The sequence below is a fragment of the Vulpes vulpes genome, chromosome X (assembly GCF_048418805.1).
Source record: "Vulpes vulpes isolate BD-2025 chromosome X, VulVul3, whole genome shotgun sequence".
In the NCBI taxonomy this organism is placed as follows: domain Eukaryota; kingdom Metazoa; phylum Chordata; class Mammalia; order Carnivora; family Canidae; genus Vulpes; species Vulpes vulpes.
This window is the reverse complement of record NC_132796.1, coordinates 113113579-113136336: the sequence shown is the minus strand read 5'-3', so window position 1 is coordinate 113136336 and position 22758 is coordinate 113113579.

Below are 22758 nucleotides of genomic sequence, written 5' to 3'. Positions count from 1 at the left end.
GTCCCAGGGAGCCCGAGGGCATCCCCGCCTTTCTGGGGATCCTGCTCCAAGTCCCCGGGAGGCCTTTCCGCGGGGAAGGTTGGTGCAGCTCCTGCTCCTCCGGGACGGGGCTCTCCTGTCCTGGGGACACTCGCCCCGGCCTCAGCCCGGCTCCTCGCAGGCCCCTCCCCCTTGGAGGCCTTTTGTGTCTTTATTTCTTTTTTCCCGTCTTCCTACCTTGATAGAAGCGCGAACTCTTCTCACTGTAGCGTTCCAGCTGGTCTCTCTTTAAATCTCAGGCCGAATTCGTAGATTTTCAGGATGAGTTGAAGGTTATCTAGGTCATTTGGTGGGGACAGGTGACTTGGGGACCCTACTCTTCCGCCATCGTGCCCCCTCCCTCCTCAGGTTTGGTATTTAGTGATAGATTAAAAACATCCCTTTCCTCATGCAGCTGATATTCTTGTGAGAGAAGACAAACATTTTATCAACGTTATAAATAAACGTATTTTAAATGATCATATATAATATATTAATATATTAATAAATGAACATATATAATATAATATATTGGGTAGTGTGATATGGTGAAAAATAAAGCAGGGTAATGGCATGAGGGCCTGTGGGGTTGGGCATGAGGCGGAATGACTATTTTTATGAAGTAGTCAGAGAAGATCTCCCTGCTCAGGTGGCATTTGAAGGAAAACCTGAAGGAAGGAGGAGGGAGGCTCATGGATCCAGAAAGGAACATCTTAGGCAGGGAAAATGTCAAATGTGTAAAGACCCCAGGCCATGTGCCTGTCTATGGTCTTGGGGGAGCCACAAGGAGGTCAGTGTGGCCACAGCAGAGAGAATGGCAGGAGAGCAGTAGCCCGTGTGGCCAGAACAATGGAGGAGTAGGGAGATACGAGATCATGCTGTTGTCTTTTTGGAGTTTTTGGACTCTAAGGAAGATACAAGGTTGTTGGAAGGTTTTGAACAGAAAAAAGATGACATCTGACTTAACGTTTTAAAATACAAAACCAATACAAATTGGTTTCCACGATGATTGTACCCATTTTTACCCACCCACCAGCAGTGTTTGAGAAGTCTTTGCTAACAACAGACATTGTCATTTTAAAAAAGCAAATGGAAAAAAAGAACTTTATTCATGTAATTTGTCTGTTCGTCAAAACTTGAGTGCCAACCCTGCACCAGATACTGTGGTGAACACTGTACATATATTGGCAAATAAATTGCATTATTGGGGCTCCTGCCTAGCTTAGTTGATAGAGCATGTAGCTCTTGATCTCAGGTCGTGAGTTCAAGACCAATATTGGGTGTAGAGATTGCTTAAATAAATAAACTTAGAAAAATGATATTCCTTACTCTTGTGGAGTTTTCTGTCTAATGGGATAGACAGGAAAAAGAAAACCCCATATACGTCCTTAAGCTTTGTGCTGTGAAGGAACCATGTGGCAATAGTGGAAAACATGGTCTGTCGGAGGTGTGTGTGACTACTTAAATAAGGCAGTTAGGAAAGTTCTCTGTGTGGAGGTGATCTTGAAGCGGGGATCTAAAAAGTAAGGTGAGATCAGTGACACAGAGAACAGGAGGAAGAGAGATCCAGGAAACAGGGTGGAGAGAGTTGTTTTGTGTGTGTTTTGTTTTTGATTACTTGTAAAGCCAAACAGTTTTATGTACTTATTGGCCATTTTCATTTCTTCGGTGAAAGTATGGTTTGTATCCTTTACATTTTGGGTGGCAATGTCACCTTTATTGGTTTGTAAAACAACAGTAAGAACATGAACTGTTTTGTCTTATTTGCTGTACTTGTTGTGATATTTGTTCAATTTTCTTTCCTTTTAAGTTGTTTTAGGGATCAGTGAGGTTTTGGCTGTTGTTTCTAGCATATCTAATTAACTTTAGTTGCTAAATCTGACAATACTAAGTTCACAGGGTCCATTTTTGGGTTCTGCTTTTTGTCTTACTGATCAGCTAGCCAGTCCTTGAACTTGCTTCTGAGAGGGCAATTCTTTTCAAAATTTCCTGGAAAGATTATCTAGTATTCTTCACATGAATTTTAATCTTCTCTAAAAACTTGAATTCAATTTTAGTAAGGGCTTAAGCTGTGATCATGTTTTAAGCCTATGAATCATGAAAGGAGGAATTGAAATTTTTACTGTATTAATTCTTCCCACCCAAGAATATAGTATGCTTTTCCATTTATTCAAATGTGTTATGCTGTCAACAAAATTTAATATTCTTTATATGGATCCCATGCTTTAATTTAGGCTACACTGAGTGGGATCTTTTTTTTTTAATCAAATGCCAATCTGATCATATTACTCCTTACATTATCATTGATAATACTCTGATGTTATTTTGCTGTATTTTACTTATAATTTTCTAGTCATGTATTTAATATTTCATATTTATGTAGTTTTGGTTATTTCCAGTTTACCATTATTATGAATAATGCTGTGATTAACATATTTATTTGTATTTATAAAAGTTTCTGACGGTTTTTGTGATTGTTCTTCTTATCAACCAAGTATGACCTTCCTTTCCACATTTTTTGCCTTTTGCTTTAAGTTCTCTTTGTCTGAATTTTATATTATCAAACTACTTTAAATTTACTTACATTTACCTGACAGATCTCACCCTCTCTTTTCTTTTAACCATTATCAAAATTTTCACCTTATGCAAATGGTAGCTGTTAGAACATATTAATTGAAAAATACACAAACAAATAAAATACACTGAAAAGCACATTAAACTATGTCAGTCCTGAGAACAATCCAAGAAGTCTGTCAAGGTTTCTTGAATTGATGTGTTTGCATATTTGGAAACTTCTCTCAAAATGTGACATAATTTCCATTTATAGAATAGGACATTAAAACTGCTAGCCAAAATTTTAGGACAGATTGTCCTCAAATGTAAGATGTATTTGATGAACAGGTACATTACATTAGTCTGATTCAGTGGCAAACCATAGATTTATGATATTGCAGAGATAGGGAAGTGTTATTGATAGTTTGGAAATCCAAATAACATTTTACAGAATTCCCAGATTTCTCTCCCTTGATATGACCTTAGTGTATACTACAATCAGGTTTGGTGACACTTTAGTAGCCTAGGTCACTCCCTCCTCATTTCCCCTTTACTTGCTTTTTCAGTGAGCCAACCTCTTCCTCTGCCCCAGGATTCCTTGCAGCTTACTGACATTGCAGGGACTTTAAACAATCATGATTTCTGTTACCTTTGATTTCCATCCAGTCTAAGAACTACTCCCCCTTTAGGTTTTGTGTACAGTTTCTCCTCTACTATTCAGGTTGCTCATTTTCCTGGCTCCCTTGCAGACTCTTTTTTTTATTCCCTAAACTTTGAAATACTCAGAGGTCTCCTTCTCCATCTATATTCTTTTTTTTAAAAAAAAGATTTTATTTATTTATCATGAGAAAGAGAGAGACAGAGACAGAGACAGAGGGAGAAGCAGGTTCCTTTCAAGGATCCTGGATGTGGGACTCGATCCCCAGACCGGGATCACAACCGCTGAGCCACCCAGGCGTCCCTCCATCTATATTCTTTTTTTTTTTTAATTGATCCATGTATTTGCTCCCAATCTTCACAAGAAGGAATACACAGTTCAAAAGGAATTACAATTTTGCTAGAACACAGTTCATTATTTAAGATATAACCTATTTAAAGAGTGGAAAATATTTTCAGCTGTCCATTAATTTTTATTTTATTTATTTTTTAAAATAAATTTATTTTTATTGGTGTTCAATTTGCCAATATATAGAATAACACCCAGTGCTCATCCCATCAAGTGCCCCTCTCAGTGCCCATCACCCAGTCACCCCCCCGCCTACCTCCCTTTCTACCACCCCTAGTTCGTTTCCCAGAGTTAGGAGTCTCTCATGTTCTGTCTCCCTTTCTGATATTTCCCACTCATTTTTTCTCCTTTCCCTTTTATTCCCTTTCACTATTTTTTATATTCCCCAAATGAATGAGACCACATAATGTTTGTCCTTCTCCGATTGACTTATTTCACTCAGCATAATACCCTCCAGTTGCAACTACCTCGAAGCAAATGGTGGGTATTTGTCGTTTCTAATGGCTGAGGAATATTCCATTGTGTACATAGACCACAGCTTCTTGATCCATTCATCTTTTGCCTCCATCTATATTCTTAAGATGATCTCAGCTATACTCATGACACCATATATACTTATGTGTAGATGACTTACAAATGAATGAAAAAAAGGGGAGAGGTGGGAGATGAGTTCAACAGCATTTATATAACATCTATCAGTGACATTCATTGAATAGTCACATTGTGCTAGGCATTGGGCTAAGAGCTTTCACTGTATTATCTAATTAAATTTTCACAAAAATTCTCTGTGTCATACTATACCAAACCAACACTATATTATACTCATCCTTTTTTCTTGTTGACTTCCCATTTATGCCTTATCCAAATTCTTCAAAGACATTCTTTCAGCAATTCTTCCCACTCATTACATTACCAATTTTAATCCTATGGATCCTTTTTAATACCATATGCTATAATTTCTCCAATCTTAAGAATGGAATCCTCTCTCCACACATCCTTCCCACTAGTATCCCTGCTTCCTCTCAGTAAACCTCTTCAAACCTTTTCCATTTGCTATTTCCATTTCCTTTCCTCCAAGTCTTTCTTGAACCTACACCAGGTAGGCTTTCACCTCCATTATTGTGGTGAAATTGTTCTTTTGATGATTTGCAATGAAATCCATGTTGTTATATCCAATGATCAATTACTAGCCCTTTATCTTACCTGACCTATAAATAGTAGTGGATGAAGCTTATCATCCCTCCTTGTTGTAAACCTTCTTGACTTTGTTTTCAATGGTTCTCTGGTTTTCCTCTCATTTTACTCACTGCTCTTCCTCAATCTGCTTTGCTGGTTGCTTTTCATTTTTATGAATTCTAGAAGTCTTAGTGGTTTGGAGTTCATTTCCTGGACAGCTTTCTTTATTCACATTCGCTCATTAAGTTGATATATCAGTTTGTTAGAGCCGCTATAACAAAGTGTCATGGGGTGGGTGACTTAAACAATAGGAATTTATTATCTCCCATTTCTGGAATTTAGAAGTCCAAAATGAACATAGTGATGGGTTTGGTTCCTTCTGCATGCTGGGACCATGCCTCTCTTCTTGGCTTATAGATGGCCATCTTCATGTTAACATGACATTCTCCTTGTGTATATGTCTTCAAATTTCTCATTTTTTAAGGACATCAGTCCTATTTCAATAGTATCATTCTGATTACCTCATTTAACTTGATTACTTCTGTAAAGACCTTATTTACAAATAAGGTCACATTCTGAGGTATTGGAAGGTTAGGACTTCTACATAAGAATTTAAGGGAGGATCACACTTCTACTGTTGGTTTCATTAAATAATTTGACTTTAAATACCATCGAGTCTGATGGAAACCTTAATTGTATCTCTAGCCTGGGCCCCTGTCATGAATTCTAGCTGCCTATTGTATGAATCCTCTTGGAGAGCTAATTGACATCCCAGATTTAATATGTCCCTACCGAACTCTGATCTCTATACCCTCATCCTCTAAGAAAACCCCTGTTCCTCCCTAACCTTTCCATTTCAGTAAATGGAAACTTCATTGTCCCAGTTTCTTAGGCTGCAAATGTTGGTACATCCTTAGCTCTTTTCTTTCTCTCATATTCAAGATCTAATCCATCAACAAATGCTGCCTGCTCCATATCCAGAATGTGTCCAGAATCTGGCCATTTCTCACTACATCCTCTTCCACCAACCTGATCCAAGTCCTCATCTACTTCTGCCTCAATTATTGAAGATAGCCTCTAGATAGATGTCCCTGCTTCCTTCCTTGCTCCATATGGCACATTCCAATCATAGAAGCCAAGGTAATTTCTTTTGACCAAAGTCACATCATGTCAGTTTTCTGCTTTGAACCCTCTACTGGCTCCCTGTACAGAGGCCTACTGGATCCTTCATGATACTGGGCACTAGTTACCCTTCTGACCTTAAATCCTATCGTATTTTCTTCTGTGCACTCTCCTCCAGCTATGTAGACTTCTTGCTCTTCATCAGACAGGCAGGCTTTTACATCAAGACCTTCACACTGGTCCTTGCCCCTCTTGGAGTGCTTTCCTCCCATTTGATAGCATCATTTAGTGCATTATCTCCTCTAAGTCTTCACTCATTTACCACTTTCATAGTAATGCCTTTCCTCATCTCCTGGTTTCAATTTTCCAACCTCCTTCCACCTACCCAGCACTCTTTATGACCCAGCCCTAATTTTTTCCTAGTATTTAATAGCAGCTGATGAACTATATAATTTTTTATTATCTGTTTCTAGCCACAATAGCATCACATGTCCCTTTGCTTAGAGATTTCCATGTACAAAATCCATGCTTGATTTGAAAGAACGTTAGTTGGCTCCATCACTTTTTCTTCAACAGTCATTGCATACTTTCTTTTCTGTGCCAGACATGATGCTGAACAGTATGGGTACAGAGACGAGTACAGCAAGATCTTTGTCCTTGCCCTTGAGGAAATCATGGTATAATCAGGGAGAAAGATATGAATCCCAGTTTTCCCAGAGGGAACGACACATGGCTGTGTGAGTGACAAATACCACTGCTCTGGAAGGGCTGTTCATAATAAGCCAGGAAATAACACCTCACCGAGTCAAACTCAAATGTGCCCTTCCCCAAGGCTCCTCTGACTCTGCAGTTTTTCCGTATCTATAAAAATAACAAGTGCTCATTTCTGCAACATCCCTGATTTATATGCTTGCAAAGTCATGGCTATGACTATGATTATTTATGCAAATGAAATTGATTTCAAACTTCATCAGAGTCTCTATTTAGTGTTTGGGGGACTAGGACTCTGCACCTCTACAGGGGCCCCTCATTTTCAGTAGGAGTCACATCTAATTTCAAATGCAGGAAGAGGACTGCTATTTAAAGGAACCCCACTGTGAGATTTTTTTAAAAAAGCAAAGTCTTTTTATTTCAAAGTGATAACCTCCCCCAATCCCAATTTATCTTCTTTGGATGATTTGAAAAATAAAAACCTGGTACATGAACTTCTAATACATGGGAGCTTGAACATGGCATAGTTGAAAGAACCCTGGGTTGAAGTCTGTCCAAGCGCTGCAACTGATTGATTCTGTGTCCTTGGACAAGATTGGTTTTTTTTTTTCTTTACATTTTGCTTGTATCTCAATTTCCCCCTTCATGAAGCAAAAAGCTGTACTTCCTGCTCCCTCAGGATACTTGTCATTCATAGAATCTGTGATTCTATCAGTCTTTAGTATCCTTGCTTTTTTCCAACTACTTAATTGACCTCTTCCTACATTCTTGGCTAACAGTGAATTCTCACTGCACCCCAGGAGCACCGAACCTAATTTCTGCCCTGTGGAAGCTACATACCTAATGTCCAGATAGAGCCAGATTTTACTTCTGTTTCTGTTATTTCTTACTTATCTCATGAGATTTTAGAGTCTGTCCATATGAATAGGACTTTCTTATTTTTATTGTTATTTTTTAGAATATTCCCTGGGAATATAAAGGAATGGTAATACACAATTGAATATGCTTGATGCATTTGTTTCTTCCCTCATAAAACCCATGGGAGGTAGGTACTATTTTGTAAAAGTGGAAGCTGTGATTTAGAGACAATATTTTTCCTACTCAACAGACACTTATAGAGCACTTCCTGTGCCCCAGGCATAGCTTTGAGTATTTACAAATATTAACTCACTTAATCCTTACTTAATCCCATGAGGAAACTGAGGCACTGAAAATTTAAGCAGCTTGTCCAAAGTCATAGAGATGTCAGTTGGTAAAGCTGACACTTGGACTCAGACAGTCTAGCTCAGGATTCATAGTTTTACCTCATAAAGTCAACTAAGTAAAGTGCCTAAGTTCACACAGCCACTCTACTGGGGAGCCTGGATTTCTAACTTTCCTTTGCCCAAGTCTCTGATAATCTGCATAACTAAGTCTCTCCATGCCTACAAACATGTCCCTAGACTTGAAAGACCCTATTTATTGGTTTTTCTGTGTCACCAAATGGCATGATCTCTCTGCGTTTGGCAATTCCTAATGGGAAGGGAAATGCTGTTTCTTAATGATAGCCTTACAAATTGACACTGTGTCGGTTAATGTTTTGTTACAATTCTGCTAGTTCTGATGGATTTTATGAGTAGTTTTCCTTGATTTTCTTATCTATAAAATAAGTTGAGAGTTGAATAATATCAATTGGTAAAGTCTTAATAAACTGGGTATTTTTAGGGACCCTTTGAGATTCTAGATAATCCTGCTTTGTAGATAAATAGGTGTCCATAATTGGGGGGGATTGATAATAGATGCATACCATGGAATACGATGCAGTCCTCACAAGAAATGAACTAGGACTTGCATATAGAAATACAGATGGATGTTAAAGAACACAATATTAAATGTTCAGTAATAACAGTCTGTGATTCATAGATTACATCATTTATGTAGATAAAATGCAGAAATATGAAATTTCAAAAATATTGAAGTGGATGCCTATGGAGGATGAGGGTAGGGAGAGGGAATGAAGGGCAAAACTAAAAATGAAATTGCACAAAAGAGATGACTTTGCATGAACTCTTGACTGTGAGCCAGGCAACATGTGTGGTGGGAAGAACACTGGCTCCAAATGCCAGTCTTGCACTCATTAGTTTTATGTCACTAGGTAGGATTTTTAAATGCCACTAGGCTTTACTCTCTCTATAATGTGAAAGTCTTCTGGTAAGAATTAAATAAAGAAATAGATAGATACAGGTATAGATAAACTGAGAGAAGGCACTTGTCCAGTCCCAGTCCCTTATCTTTCCATTTAACTCTCAGCCTTTTCACTGTTTTATTTGCTATAACAATGTTTTATTTGCTAGTATGTTTACTAGCTCTGATGGGACCCAAAGCCATGATGTCCTTTGTTACTGACACCACCAACTGACCTTCCAACGCATATGACTCCTGTTAGATTGTTAGCCTTGCAGCATTCCTAACAATTCTATGTACAAACCATCCACTTTAAACTTCTTCAAGGATATTTCTTGAGTGAGCATTTATTTTATTTTTTTTTAATTAATTTTTATTGGTGTTCAATTTACCAACATACAGAAAAACACCCAGTGCTCATCCCGTCAAGTGTCCACCTCAGTGCCCGTCACCCATTCCCCTCCAACACCCGCCCTCCTCCCCCCTTCCACCACCCCTAGTTCGTTTCCCCGAGTTAGGAGTCTTTATGTTCTGTCTCCCTTCCTGATATTTCCCAACATTTCTTCTCCCTTCCTTTATATTCCCTTTCACTATTATTTATATTCCCCAAATGAATGAGAACATACACTGCTTGTCCTTCTCCGATTGACTTATTTCTTGAGTGAGCATTTATACAGCAAATTGCACTTTACAAAACACTTTCACATCTATAATTTCATTGAATCCGTGCATTAATTTCTAAATATGGTGTCAGTATCCCCATTTTAGTGATACGACTGACACTCATAGACACTAAGTAACGTAACTATCAGCATACAACTTGTAAGTGACAGGGCCAGAATGTGAATCTAGATCCTCCTACTTTAAGCGCAAGACTTTTCCCAGAACCACATGCACAAATCTTTTATTTATATATTTATTGATTGATGTAAAATGTAAACTCTTTAAATTCAATGAGATTTACAGGAGTATGTAATATAAACTACACAGATCTCACATAGGAAGGCAAGATAAAACATTAAAGACCTTAATTGAAATTCAATGTCTAAATATACTTAAGCCCTTTTAAAATTATTTCTTGTTTTATTTTGTTTATTTAAATTCCATTAACATATAATGTATTATTAGTATCAGAGGTAGAGTTCAGTGAATCATCAGTCTTATATAACACCCAATGCTCATCGCATCATGTGCCCTCAATATCCATCACCCAGTACCCCATCTCCCCACCCCCCAGGTCTTTTAAATAACCTTCAAGATTTGGTAATCCAGGGACTAGTCCCTTTTATTTCACAAGCCACAATCAGGTTTTTCTAGAAGGCTAAGCTAACGTTGTAAATTCTGCTCATGACTCAAAATGCATGATTGTGAAATGCAGGTCACTTTTGCAGGGTCTTGTATAGACTTCACGCATTAAAACATTGGCAGAGCTGCTTCTGCTTGAGGGTATGTTGGAGCTGACAACCCATGTGGCTTCTCTGGAGCCTGTTTTCCGACCTGTAGGTGAGGAAGATAGATAAGTGATCCTAAGGAACTTTCTGGCTCTGGTGCTCTTTGGTTAGTCATATCCAGGAAAGTTGCAAAAGGGAACTTAAATTCAAGAGTTGTGAGCTGAGGCTATTATATTTCTATAATCCAAGGCAGTGATTATATGAAAGTGGCACTTATTTTGGAATAATTTATATTAGAATCACACTTACAGTTAGTACAATCCTGTTAAAAGCTGTTAATGGAATTACTATTCTGATAATAAGCTGTTATTAGATTCTTGGTGTTAATGATATTCATTGCAACACAAGATTAATCTGGTACTAACATTTAAGTTCTTGCTCTGAGTATAAGGGGCATTTTCAATGTGATAATGCAATGGTTAAGACTAACATGTCAGGAAAAGATTTCTTTAGGGTATGGAAGAAAACATGCTTGTGTGTGTTTTTCAAAATACTGAGGAAAGGTAACTTTGCTCTCTGCTTTAATCAGAAATGTAAAATAAACAATCTGGACTTGCTCAGTGAACTAGAATCTGGGCTTTTATAATCAGTTACTTGCTTAAACCAATTGAATTATAATTATTCCTATAACTTGTTTAAATTTTGTTGTCTTCTCTATTCACCATTTTATCATTTTTCAGCCAAAGTACTGAGTTTGAAGTGTCATATTCTTTTACTAAAACACTAATTTCTTGCTTTTATTAAAGCTTCAAGTGTTTTCCAGCACATCATGTATGTCCCTTCACCATTGGATATGGCTGCTCTGCAAGTTCTTGGCAAGTCCGCTCATTCACAAGTGACTTTATTGAGGTGCTTTTAGTGGGATGTCATCATTCACTAATATTATTATATTTAGGGCGAGTTTGGTGAGTGTAGAGGAGGTAAAGAGAGTTTGTGGTGTTTGAAAGGCTGTACCATTACTCTTGTCATCTGTTTGATTAGGTTAGGGATATTCCATTTATTTCAGTACCTCAACAATTATTTATTAGGGTTTATAAATATCCATTGTACTTTCTTTTATCTATTTTTTTAAAGATTGTATTTATTTATTCATGAGAGACACACACAGAGAGAGAAAGAGAGAGGCAGGGACATAGGCAGAGGGAGAAGCAGGCTCCCTGTGGGGAGCATGATTCAGAACTCGATCCCAGGACCTCAGGATCACTACCTGAGCCAAAGACAGATGTTCAACCCGTGAGCCATGCTGATGTCCCTCCATTGTACTTTCAAAAAACTATATAATAATAATACCAATGAACTATTTTATATTTTATAAAGAGATTTCATACCATATCTCTCAAAACTTCATAAGAGCCGTACAAATTAGGAATAGGATATATTACTTGCTCCATTTTAAATATGTAGACCCTAAAGCTCAGAACAAGACCACACTGCTAGAAAATACCAGAATCCCAGTTAACTGGCTGCAGGACACATCTTTCCACTATACTACATTGCCCCTACAAAGGCAGTGGGCAATTGTGAGTTTTGAGAATATCCACTCATTAATCTCTTTCTTATCAATATGAAAATCAACTGACTCAAGAGTTTTCCAAATAGGTTCACTTTGCATTTACTTCTGTCTTTAAAAATGTTCACAAGGTTATTTAACTTTTTAATGTTGCGTGGCATTTTAGCTTCATAAAAATGGCTTCCATCTCATTTGAAGCCTCCTGAGCCAGTTCATAGACTAATTACCAGTGGTGGATGTTCTCTCTGAGCTGAGGGTCTTCCTAGTATGATGAATGTTCATCTTTACTAGGTTGAATGAATTCTAAACGAAGTGATTAATTTAAAAAACCAATTAGTATGGAGAGCAAACATTTTAGTCACAACAACCTCTAGTTTAGAATAGTTCCCCTTGTGCGGACGTGGTTCTTTGTTTGGGAGGAGGAAGGATATTTTTCCATGCTAAGAATTTTCTCTCCCCTGCCTGCTGAGTGATGACTGCCCTTGGCTTGTTCCCTCCATTTGCTAGTGATCTGGTTCTGAGATGGAATGTGTGGAGGGCCTTCCTGTCTGGTTCTCCCATTCCAAGTTAGAGATTCAGAAAGTACTAGCTCATCAGTGGGTATATGCTTACCTCTACAACAAAGCTAGTCTGAATCTCCAAACTATATCAGCCTCAGGATATTTTGGAAATGAACAAAATGTCGAAGTCAATTACGTGGAGGTAATTAACTTGGGCTTATTTTCTTCTGACCTTAACTCATATTTTTCCAGGCTAATTGATAGCTGCAGTTAAACTAGATTGCTCTAGTGGAACTAGTGAATCTTAACATTAGCAGACCTGGTTGACAGAGAGGAAGGGAACAGAATACATCCTTGCTCTCCATTGTTAGGGAGACCACAAGTCTGGGGATTTTTGGCCCTGTTTTGGTGATTGAGTCTATCTATTAATAATATCCCCCTTTCACCCTCAAATTACTTCAGTTTGGTTGCCCTAATTATTACTTCTTTTTACCTACCTATACCTTGAAATAGACATGGGTACACTGACCTCCCAATTAGGCTATATTTATTTTCATATACCCTGTTTTCTGAGATCCTCAAGCAAACATGCTGACCAAAAAGAGATGTGTATGTGCAGTCAGATTTATCATAAATGATTATTGTGTTAATGTAATATTACTCAGCCATAAAAAGAATGAGGAAATCTTGTCATTTGCAACAGGAACTATAGAATATTATGGCAAGTGAAATAAGACAGAGAAAGATAAATGCCATATGATTTCACTCATATGTGGTATTTAAGAAACAAAACATATGAACCTAAGTGGGGGAAAGGAGGGGCAAACCAAGAGACAGACTGTTGACTGCAGAGAGCAGGCTGGTTGTTGCTGGAGTGGAGGTGGATGGGGGGATGAGTTGAGTGGGTGATGGGTACTGGGGAGGGCACTTGTGATGGGCACGGAGTATTGAGTGTAGGTGATGCATCACTAGGTTCTGCACCTGGAGCTAGCATTGCACTATGTGTTGGCTGGCTGGAATTTAAATAAGAAATTGGGGTGGGCAACCTGGGTGGCTGAGCAGTTTAGCACTGCCGTCAGCCCAGGGCCTGATCCTAGAGACAGACCAGGGATCGAGTCCCATGTTGGGCTCCCTGAATGGAGCTTGCTTCTCCCTCTGCCTGTGTCTCTGCCTCTCTCTCTCTTTCTCTCTCTCTCTCTCTCTGTCTCATGAATAAATAAATAAATAATCTTAAAAATCTAAAAAATTTTTTAAAAATTGGGGAAAAAATGATTACTGTATTAGTTTGCTGGGACTTCTGTAGCAAGGTACCATAGTCTGAGTGGCTTAAACAAAATTTACCATGTCACATTACTGGAGACTAGAAGTCTAAAATTAAGGTGTGTCAACAGGGATGAATCCTTCTGAGGGCTGTGAGGAAGGATCTATTCCAGGCCTCCCTCCTTGACTTATGGATGTCCGTCTTCTACCTATGTCTTCATATGGTGTTCTCCCTGTATGCGTTCTCCCTGTTTTCAAATTCACCCTTTTTATAAGGACACCAGTCATATGGGTGACCTTATTTTCACTTAGTTACCTTTGTAAAGACCAAATAAGGCTTTTACATCTCTTATTAAGGTCATGTTTTGAGGTAGTGGGGATTAGGACATCAAGATATGTATTAGGGGTGCAATTGAAACCATGGCAGTTATTAATAACTGATAAAACACATACCATGTACCAGAAAAGTGTTTTCACAAGAAGCATTCCATTTAAATCAAGGAACACAATTATAAATAGGAGCTATTTCATCCCCATTTTACAGATGAGGGAACCACGGCCCAGTGAGATGACTCACCCAAAAGCAATACAGCCTACTGAGTTGGAGCCCCTGGATGTGTTCTCAGAGCCTGGACCTTGAGTCACTGTGCGCTGCTGGCCCTGTCGTACACAGAGGTGGAGGAAGCTGCTGTGCAATGGTATAATTTGGTGCTTGGGTAAAGAATTGATATCCCCACACCTCTCCCTTATCTGGGATTTTATTTAATGGGTGACGAAGTCTTCAATCCCCCAAACTGAGTGAAGTCCAGGGAGAAGTCACACATCGATGTACCTGTACATGAATGTTGAAGGAGAGAATAGGAGAAAGTTTGACTCCTTAAAGCTGGGGGGTGGGTGGGCAGGTAGTAAGTAGAGAAGAATCTTTTGCCTAAGGAAATGACATAAAAGGGAGACTGCCCATACCTACACGAGCTGCTCACTTGGAAAGTATTTCTAGAGCTTATTCCTTACTGTTGCTGCCTCACATCTCCCTGCTGTGGATACTTCACTATAGAGTGAGTAGAAGATTGAAGGACCTGAGCCTTGGTTTTTGGGACATGCGCTGAGATCACATGAGGGTGGAGGGGACAGGGTCAGCCTGACATGTCTCCTCAATGGTATGGCCTTACAGCAGTAATCACACAGCATAGTCACCCTTGGGGCTCACAGCGTTTGAATCTGTCCCCTTCATTCCTGTGTGGAATATGATGGGCTAGAATTACATGCACATTGAAAACCGTCTTCCCTTGTGATCTAGGGTAGTTTTGTTACTGTTGTCAGGGGATTTATAAGCCTGCTATATTTTTTCATATTTATTTTCTTTATAATATCCTCTTATTCCTCAGGAAAGAAGTCTCTTCTCTAGCGTGGAGAGACACTGTTCAATAGAATGGTGAAAATTCTTTATTTGGGTTGGCAGACTTTTTAGCAATACAGTCAAGAAGGCGCTGCTTAAAATGTGGCAATTGCTAAGGTTTCATACTGACTGTAGCACCTGAGGAAGATTAGAAGATTCTAGCTGGGAGACAGATGATTTGACATCTGTTCCCGTGTTTCCACAATGCTCTCTGACTTAGGCAGTGCGGGCTTTCTTCTTCTTTTCCATTTGCCACTTGAGTTTCATAAATTGTATGAATGTATATAAATTAGGCAAGTGAGTACTACTATGGTGACCTTTTCACCACTTCACCTTTTGATTATTCAGCTTTTCCTTCTCCTTGTGGAGAGGCACAGCTGCTGACATCTTTGAGTGAAGGCTGAGAAAATGTGTTTACACAGTGTTTCATAAAACCATGTGCCAATCTGGGGGGGAAAACATGGAAAAGCAATTAAATCTTTTCTTGAAACAGACCAGGCAGGTGCTAACAAAGTGATGAAGCTCACAGTCCTCCAAGCATACAGCTTCTCTTTGAAGGATCTTGAGAGGAAAGTGCCTTTAACAACTGTTTGTAAACAGTAAGATGAAACACTAACATTTGAATAAATCTTTATAGTTTTCTAAGCCTTTTCCCATTTATCGTTTATTTAATGCCCTTAATAGCTTTGTGAGGTAGGCAGAGCAGATGTTGTTGTTACTCAGGTGGCTTAGGGATGAGGCATATTGGAACCTCAGCACCACTGGGTGGCAAGGAAGTAGAGGAAGGTATTATGAGTTGGGATATAGTCTGGGGAGAGCATTGCTAATTTAGTTGCAGAGTTGTCAAAGGGTATTAGCTACCTTGGGATTTTTGTCAGTGCCTGAGCCTCATCCTGATGCATTTTGTTGGGGCCCTATCTGGTGAAAGGCCGTTGTAGGAGGGGTTTTAGGCGTTAGGTGGAATTCAGTAGGAGTCAATATGGTCCTGACTTATCAGCAAAGGGACTTGGAGAAGTAGAGAGAAGGGAGTTCATGGAAGAGGGGGATGGTCAGCATCTAGCAGAATAGACAGATTTATAGGACCAGAACCATAATGAATTGCTTGGCAGAGAAAATGAGACAGAGCCTGCTCGTAAACATTGAGGCATACAGATACTGGGGCATACAGGTTTGTCCCTGGCATACTGAGTCCCGAGTTAATAGGGGGCTCACTTTCCAGGCTCCACCAGGGGATGGGGCTGAGGCTATCCACACACATGGGCTTGACCTAGATTAGGCTAGGAACTGATGTAGGCTTGAAGCTATGGATAAGGTTCAACTGTGACTCTACTTGAAAGGGGTTGTGGAAAGCAAATGCAAGGAAAATGAGGTAGAGAATAACAACCACCTTTCTTCCCATTGTATAGAATCAAAGGCATATCAGAATTAGTCACCGAATAACAAAGGTTAGGATCAATCAAGGACTAATTTTTGGCGACTCCCAAACCAGTGCTCTTTCTTCCTACTCGCTATGAAAAGGCCTAAGGAAAAACAAAACGTCTTACTGGTATTTTACACATTAAGGAACAGAAGAGTCCCAGCATTAGAATCTCAGGCTCTTTGGTGAAGTAGAAGATTGGAAGTGAAAGAAAACAAAAACAGCCCGCGCCCACAGAAAGAGAGGACAATCCAGTGGGCTGCTAGAGAGAACTAGAAAGAAAAAGCTTTGTGTTCACTTACAGAGTTTTGTACCAGTTGGTTATTTCAATGAAATGACTTGATAGAGATATTTGTTTCAGATTTTATAGGTATTTGTTCCAGATTTTCCAGGAGTTTCCCTTAGCTTAGCACATTGCTGCTCAGATTGATGGCACAGACAGTATCTTTGTTCTCTATATGCACTTATTCCTTGTATATGTTAGATCATTGTTTTATATTTATTGCATACATATAAATTATTTGAACAAAGTAGGGATGATCTAATATGATCTAATGATCTAATAACTTCTGAATCCTCATAAAATAAGGTGAATTAAAGAGTGTCTACAGAGGGATTGGGGCACCTGGGTAGCTCAGTTGAGTGTCCGACTCTTGATTTCAACTCAGTTCATGATCTCAGTGTTGTGAGATCGAGCCCAACCACGGGCTCTGTGTTCAGCAGGGAGTCTGCATCTCTTCCTCTCTCTCTCTCTCTCTCTCTCTCCCTCCCCCTTTGCTCCCACTCCACTTGTACTCTCATGCTCTCTAAAATAAATAAATAAATATTTTTTTAAAAGGCAGGAAAAAAGGAGTGTCTCTTCAAAGGGAATCAGTGATATGAGGATAAGCCCTGAGAATGTGCCCAATGTGCTGTCATGAGCAGAGATGCAATGACAGATGTGTACTCGATGTCATTATGAGCATTCTACATTGGGTTTCCCAAATAATCTTGAAATGAAAAATGTTAAGAGATGATCACAAATGTCTAAAATCAACAAGCAAGGATTCTTTGTGCTTACGAATCAATGAAATAATAGACTCCAGGGCATGGAGTACCTTCAAAATTATTATACCCCTTGCCTAAGCTCCTTTAGCTATTTTTTTTTTTCTGCCTTACATTGTTTCTTTACATATCTGCTTCTTTAATTAGAGTAAAAGATTCTCAAAGTTAGGGATCATTGTTTTTATAGCACATAGGAGTGTCCTGGACATAATGAAAACTAAATAAATTAGTGTGTTTAAGATTAAGGTAACCTGGAGAAATGGAAATAACTACTATAGTTCTTTTATTTCAAAGATGGTTCTAATCTGAAGAGATCATATAAAATCAGATCCCCAGAAAGAAGGAATATAAATGATTATGTGATATGATGAAAAAATAACTAAGCAGTCATAACACCAGAGTTCTTGTTCTAACTCTGCTGACAAAGAACTATGTGATTCTGGGTGAGGACCTTCTTCTTTATGAGCCTCCCTTACCCTTATCTTCCAAATGAGCCCATTTAGTTGATAATCCCTAAGGATCCTTCTTACTCAACAGTCTGAGTCCAAAAAGGAAAACAATGTGAAAATGATAATAAAAAAAAGAAAAATAAAATAAAATGATACTAAGATGCTGAGGTTCTACGAGTTCTATCAGTCTTATATGGCAGTTGGCAGGAAGACAGATTACAAGTGTCAGTTTTTTTCCTGATTATTAAGCAATACAAGCTCCTTTCAGAGAATAAAGAATTGTATAAAATAAAGAAAATAAAAATCCTCAATAATCCTATTGTCCAGAGAGAACCACAATGGTCATCTTTGGATATTTCCTTAGAAAGGGAGGGAGGGGGCAGCCCTGGTGGCTCAGCGGTTTAGCACCGCCTTCAGCCTGGGGTGTGATCCTGGAGACCCGGGATCGAGTCCCACCTCAGGCTCCCTGCACGGGGCCTGCTTCTCCCTCTGCCTGTGTCTCTGCCTCTATCTCTCTCGTGAATAAATAAATAAAATCTTAAAAAAAAAAAAAAGAAAGGGAGGGAGGAGAGAAATTGAGATTGAGTTTGAAGGGGTTGGGGAAAGACAGATACATTTATGTGATTGTGCTCCATAAATTGTTTTGTATCATGCTTTAGCCCCTTAGCATTAAATTTGGAACATTTTTATGCCATTAATTATTGCTAGAAAAGTGATATTTAGTGACTGAATTAGATTTCACTGGTATGCATCATGATTTATTTCATCAACCCTCTATTATTATAATGTGATGCACATCTTTTAATGTAGATCTTTACAAATCCTGGCCGATTTCCTTATGATAAACTGGTTGCACATGAACATTTCAAAGACCTATGATATCTGTTGCCAAGTTATTCTATAGGAAGTGATACAATTTATGCTGCCACCAGTAGCTCATGAGAGGACCCATCTTAATATATTACCTGCATGAAGGTTATCCTTACTTTTTACAATTTTGAAGGTTTGATATTGAAGATTTCATTACTTTAATTTAATTATTTCCTGGACTATTGTTGAGATAGAATATTTTCTGTCATGTTTATTGCATAATTGTACCTTTTTGTGGGAGTTGTCTATTTGATGACTCTGCCTGTTTTGTTTTTGTTGTTGTTTTTTTGGTGGGGAGAGTTATCACTTCTGTCTTATTGATTTGTAAAGGTTTGTTACAGATTAAAAATAATAACTTTTTGTATGTCATTTTTTACAAATTTATATCCATTTTATCATTTGCATGCTATTTTTAATGCTTTATTTTTGTCATGCATGAATTTTACATTTTCAGTTAGTCAAAACTAGTTAATCTTTAGGATTTCTACTTTGGGGATGCCTGGGTAGCTCAGTTGGTTAAGTGTCGGACTCTTGATTATGGATCAGGTCCTGGTCTCCAACTTGTGGGATCAAGCCCTACCTCAGGCTGTATGCTCAGCAGGGAGTCAGCTTGAGATTCTCTCTCTCCCTGTCCCTCTGTCCTTGACCCTCCACTCCGTGTGCTCTCTCTCTCTCTAAAATAAATAAATGAAGCTTTTAAAAAAAAGATTTCCTACTTTGGTGTTCTGTTTAGAAATGTCTCTTGCTCCAAGATTTTATAAAAATGTAATTGTCTACTTTTTAGGAGTATATGAGGGAGGGAGAGAATAGATACTCATATTTGCTTTGTGACTGTGGGAATCTTTATGTGAAAGCTTTTTTATTGTGCTTAATCAGGTAATTGTTTCTTTTACTGTCCTTGTTTTATAGACACAGTTGAAAGATAGAAACTTTTGAAAGTGTGTTCATAAAAATGTGTAAGCCTATTTGACTCTAGTTAAGTATAATCCCTTAACCAGTTTGTTTTGCTTCAACACTGCTATTTTATCTTCTTTTCCATCAATATGTTTAAATATAGAACTTATGCCAAATTTCTTTAAACCCATTTTTTCTAAGATTTTAAATACAAATCACTTTTTTTTCTCTTATATTGCATATCCCAACTTTGAAATGGCTCCTGAGCCTCTCTAATTGGATATTCTGTAGGCATCTTAAACTCTAAATGTTCAAAACTAGATTCGCCTCCAAAAAAATGAAACATTTCGCTTCTGCTTTCTATATATGTTGAATAGGCTAATGGCTTCTTTATTGACATGGTAGTGTAAGACAACAATCCTAGCATCACTTCAAACATCTCCCTCTTGCTCTGCTCTCAGAATAAATTAGTTACCGAATCCTGTTGAGTTTTTCTCAAGAGGTTTCAAAATGTCATCTTTCCTATCCACTCCCACTTCTGACATAATATTGAATTTTTTCTCTTCCCCTACATGATTGCCATATCCCCCTAACAGGCTTTCCCTGTCTGCAATTCCTTGCCTTTCTAATTAATCTTCCAGTCATTTCTCTAAAACAGAGTTCCAATCATTGCCAAAAAACATAACTGGATAGGGCTTGCCCACAGTGAGACTTATGGAATACTGGAATGGGGTTAATGGCAATCACTCCTCTGAGTAGATTCTCCTAAAGTGGTACTTTGTTGACTAGATAATAGGCCTATAAGGAAAATATTTTAGAGTTGACAGTAAAAAGCAAGGTAAGACACATGGGGAAGATAGATAACGGCCATGAGCTATTTCCTTCAACCACCAATCACACATCCCACCTCCTGTACTATTCAAATCCACTCATGATTATAGAAAGGCAAATTAAAGGAACAACTACATTTTAATCATCAGATTGCCAAAGATAAAATAATAATAATAAAAATAGGGGATCCCTGGGTGGCTCAGCGGTTTAGCGCCTGCCTTTGGCCCAGGGTGCAATCCTGGAGTCCCGGGATCGAGTCCCACATTGGGCTCCCTGCATGGAGCCTGCTTCTCCCTCCTCCTGTGTCTCTGCCCCTCTCTCTCTATGTATCATAAATAAATAAATCTTAAAAATAATAGTAAAAATATAACATGTTGGTGAATATATGGTATGTCCTTAGACTACTGAAACCATTGTAATTGGTATACCCTTCCTTGGTGACTGCAATTTGCTTATCCCTATCAAAATAGAAAAATCATCCATCCTTTGACCCGGCATCTCCACTTCTAGGAATTTATCTTATAGATGTATTTGCATATAAGTGCAGAGAACTTTGTTAGGATGTTTTAGTGTAAAGAAATAGGAAATTGTATTATTTGCTCACAGAAGGCTGGGTAAATGAATCATACATATTTCTGTATTAGAATAATTATTTAGTTGATAAAAACAAGGTACACATGCATAAATGAGGAACAATATATAAGATGTAATAGATGAAACAAAAGATAATAGAGAAAAAATATATACACATATATACTTATGTTATATAAAAGGAATAGATATTATATATTATAGATAATATATGATTATTGTAAATACTATATATCATAAATAATATGATGTAATAACTTATTTAACTTCTTTTCCCCTACTTTACGCTCACACTCTTCTCATGCAGCCATGAGCTAAGGCACTTTATATTTCTTACTTGATGGAAAGGAGCATGCAGGAGAAAAAATTATTTTCCTGGCCATTGAGTTTCAAAAGCCGAAGTTCTCTGCAAGAGAGCAAAGGGACCAACACAGTTACACAGACCAGTCAATAGCACTGTGTAAATTTGGATGATGTAAGAGTAGGGATTGTAACCAAGTCAAGACTACATGCCATCTCCTGGATGAGGGGAATGGGAGGGGAGGGTGGAAGGGGAAGCCTAGTAGAAATAGATCTTATGGATTCTTGGGATCAGTTATGGGTAACAGGACTTGAAAAGTGACCAGGGGGCAGCCTGGGTGGCTCAGCAGTTTAGCACTGCCTTTGGTCCAGGGCGTGATCCTGGAGACCCAGGATCAAGTCCCACGTCGGGTTCCTAGCATGGACCCTGCTTCTCCCTCTGCCAATGTCTCTGCCTCTCTCTCTCTCTCTCTCTCTCTCTGTCTCTCTCTCTGTCTCTCATGAATAAATAAATAAAATCTTAAAAAATATATTTATAAGAAAAGTGATCAGGGATGTGTAAATCATTTCTTAAGTAGAATTTATGGAACAAGCCAGAGCCTAGAATAGAAAAAGTGTGGAGTGTTTGTGGTAGAAATTAAAAACTTAAATTCCTGTAAGTAACAAGCCAAGAATTTAGATAAGTGCCATGGGCATTTTTGGAAACAATCAAGCTGGAGAACTCATGCTGTGATTACCAGCTCCAACCAATTAATACCATGTGAGAGGATAGGCCCAATGTTGCCAGATCTTCTGATTATTCAAGAGAAGCTAGAAATTAGAAACATCCTAGTGTTTATCTGTTTGTTAGCTAGCTCGCATTTTTTTAAAAAAAGCAACAAACAAAAACATTGCATGGCCATGTAAGACATATTTGCAGGCCACCACTTGTAATTCTGATGGAGACTGTAGATCTGAGCTGGCCTCAGAGACTCCTTCCAGAGCTGTGGTAAGGTGGTGGGAGATGTAGGTGATTTCTCTGTTTATTAGAGCAGCACAGCAAAAGGCCAGTCTCTTGGCATTTTCTGAGAGCTTAGCCAACTTGAGGAAACTCCCAAGGTCTGATCCTAGCATCTACAAATGTTGGGGGTGGGGAGTGGGAGGAGAAAAAGAAGGAAGGAGGAGGAAAGTTATAGAGGAGGGGAAGGGAAAGGAGGAGAAGGAAAGGAAGGGCAAGAAGGATTTTCTTGGATGGATGATAATGTAGACAACATGCCCACATCTTCCTTTCTTCAAAGTTTGAGATCAAGTAAATTTAAATTCCTGCAACTTTGGATGCTATCTAGGAAAATGGGGTGCTCGTGTGTGTGTGTGTGTGTGTGTGTGTGTGTTGGGTACGTTGTTGATTTAGGTGAGGCTGATTACCTCTACCAGGTAGAATGGAGGCTCACATAAAAATAGTGTGTCTGTGGAAGAATCAGAATTCTGTGTGTTGAGCATCTGTCCTTGTAGACTAG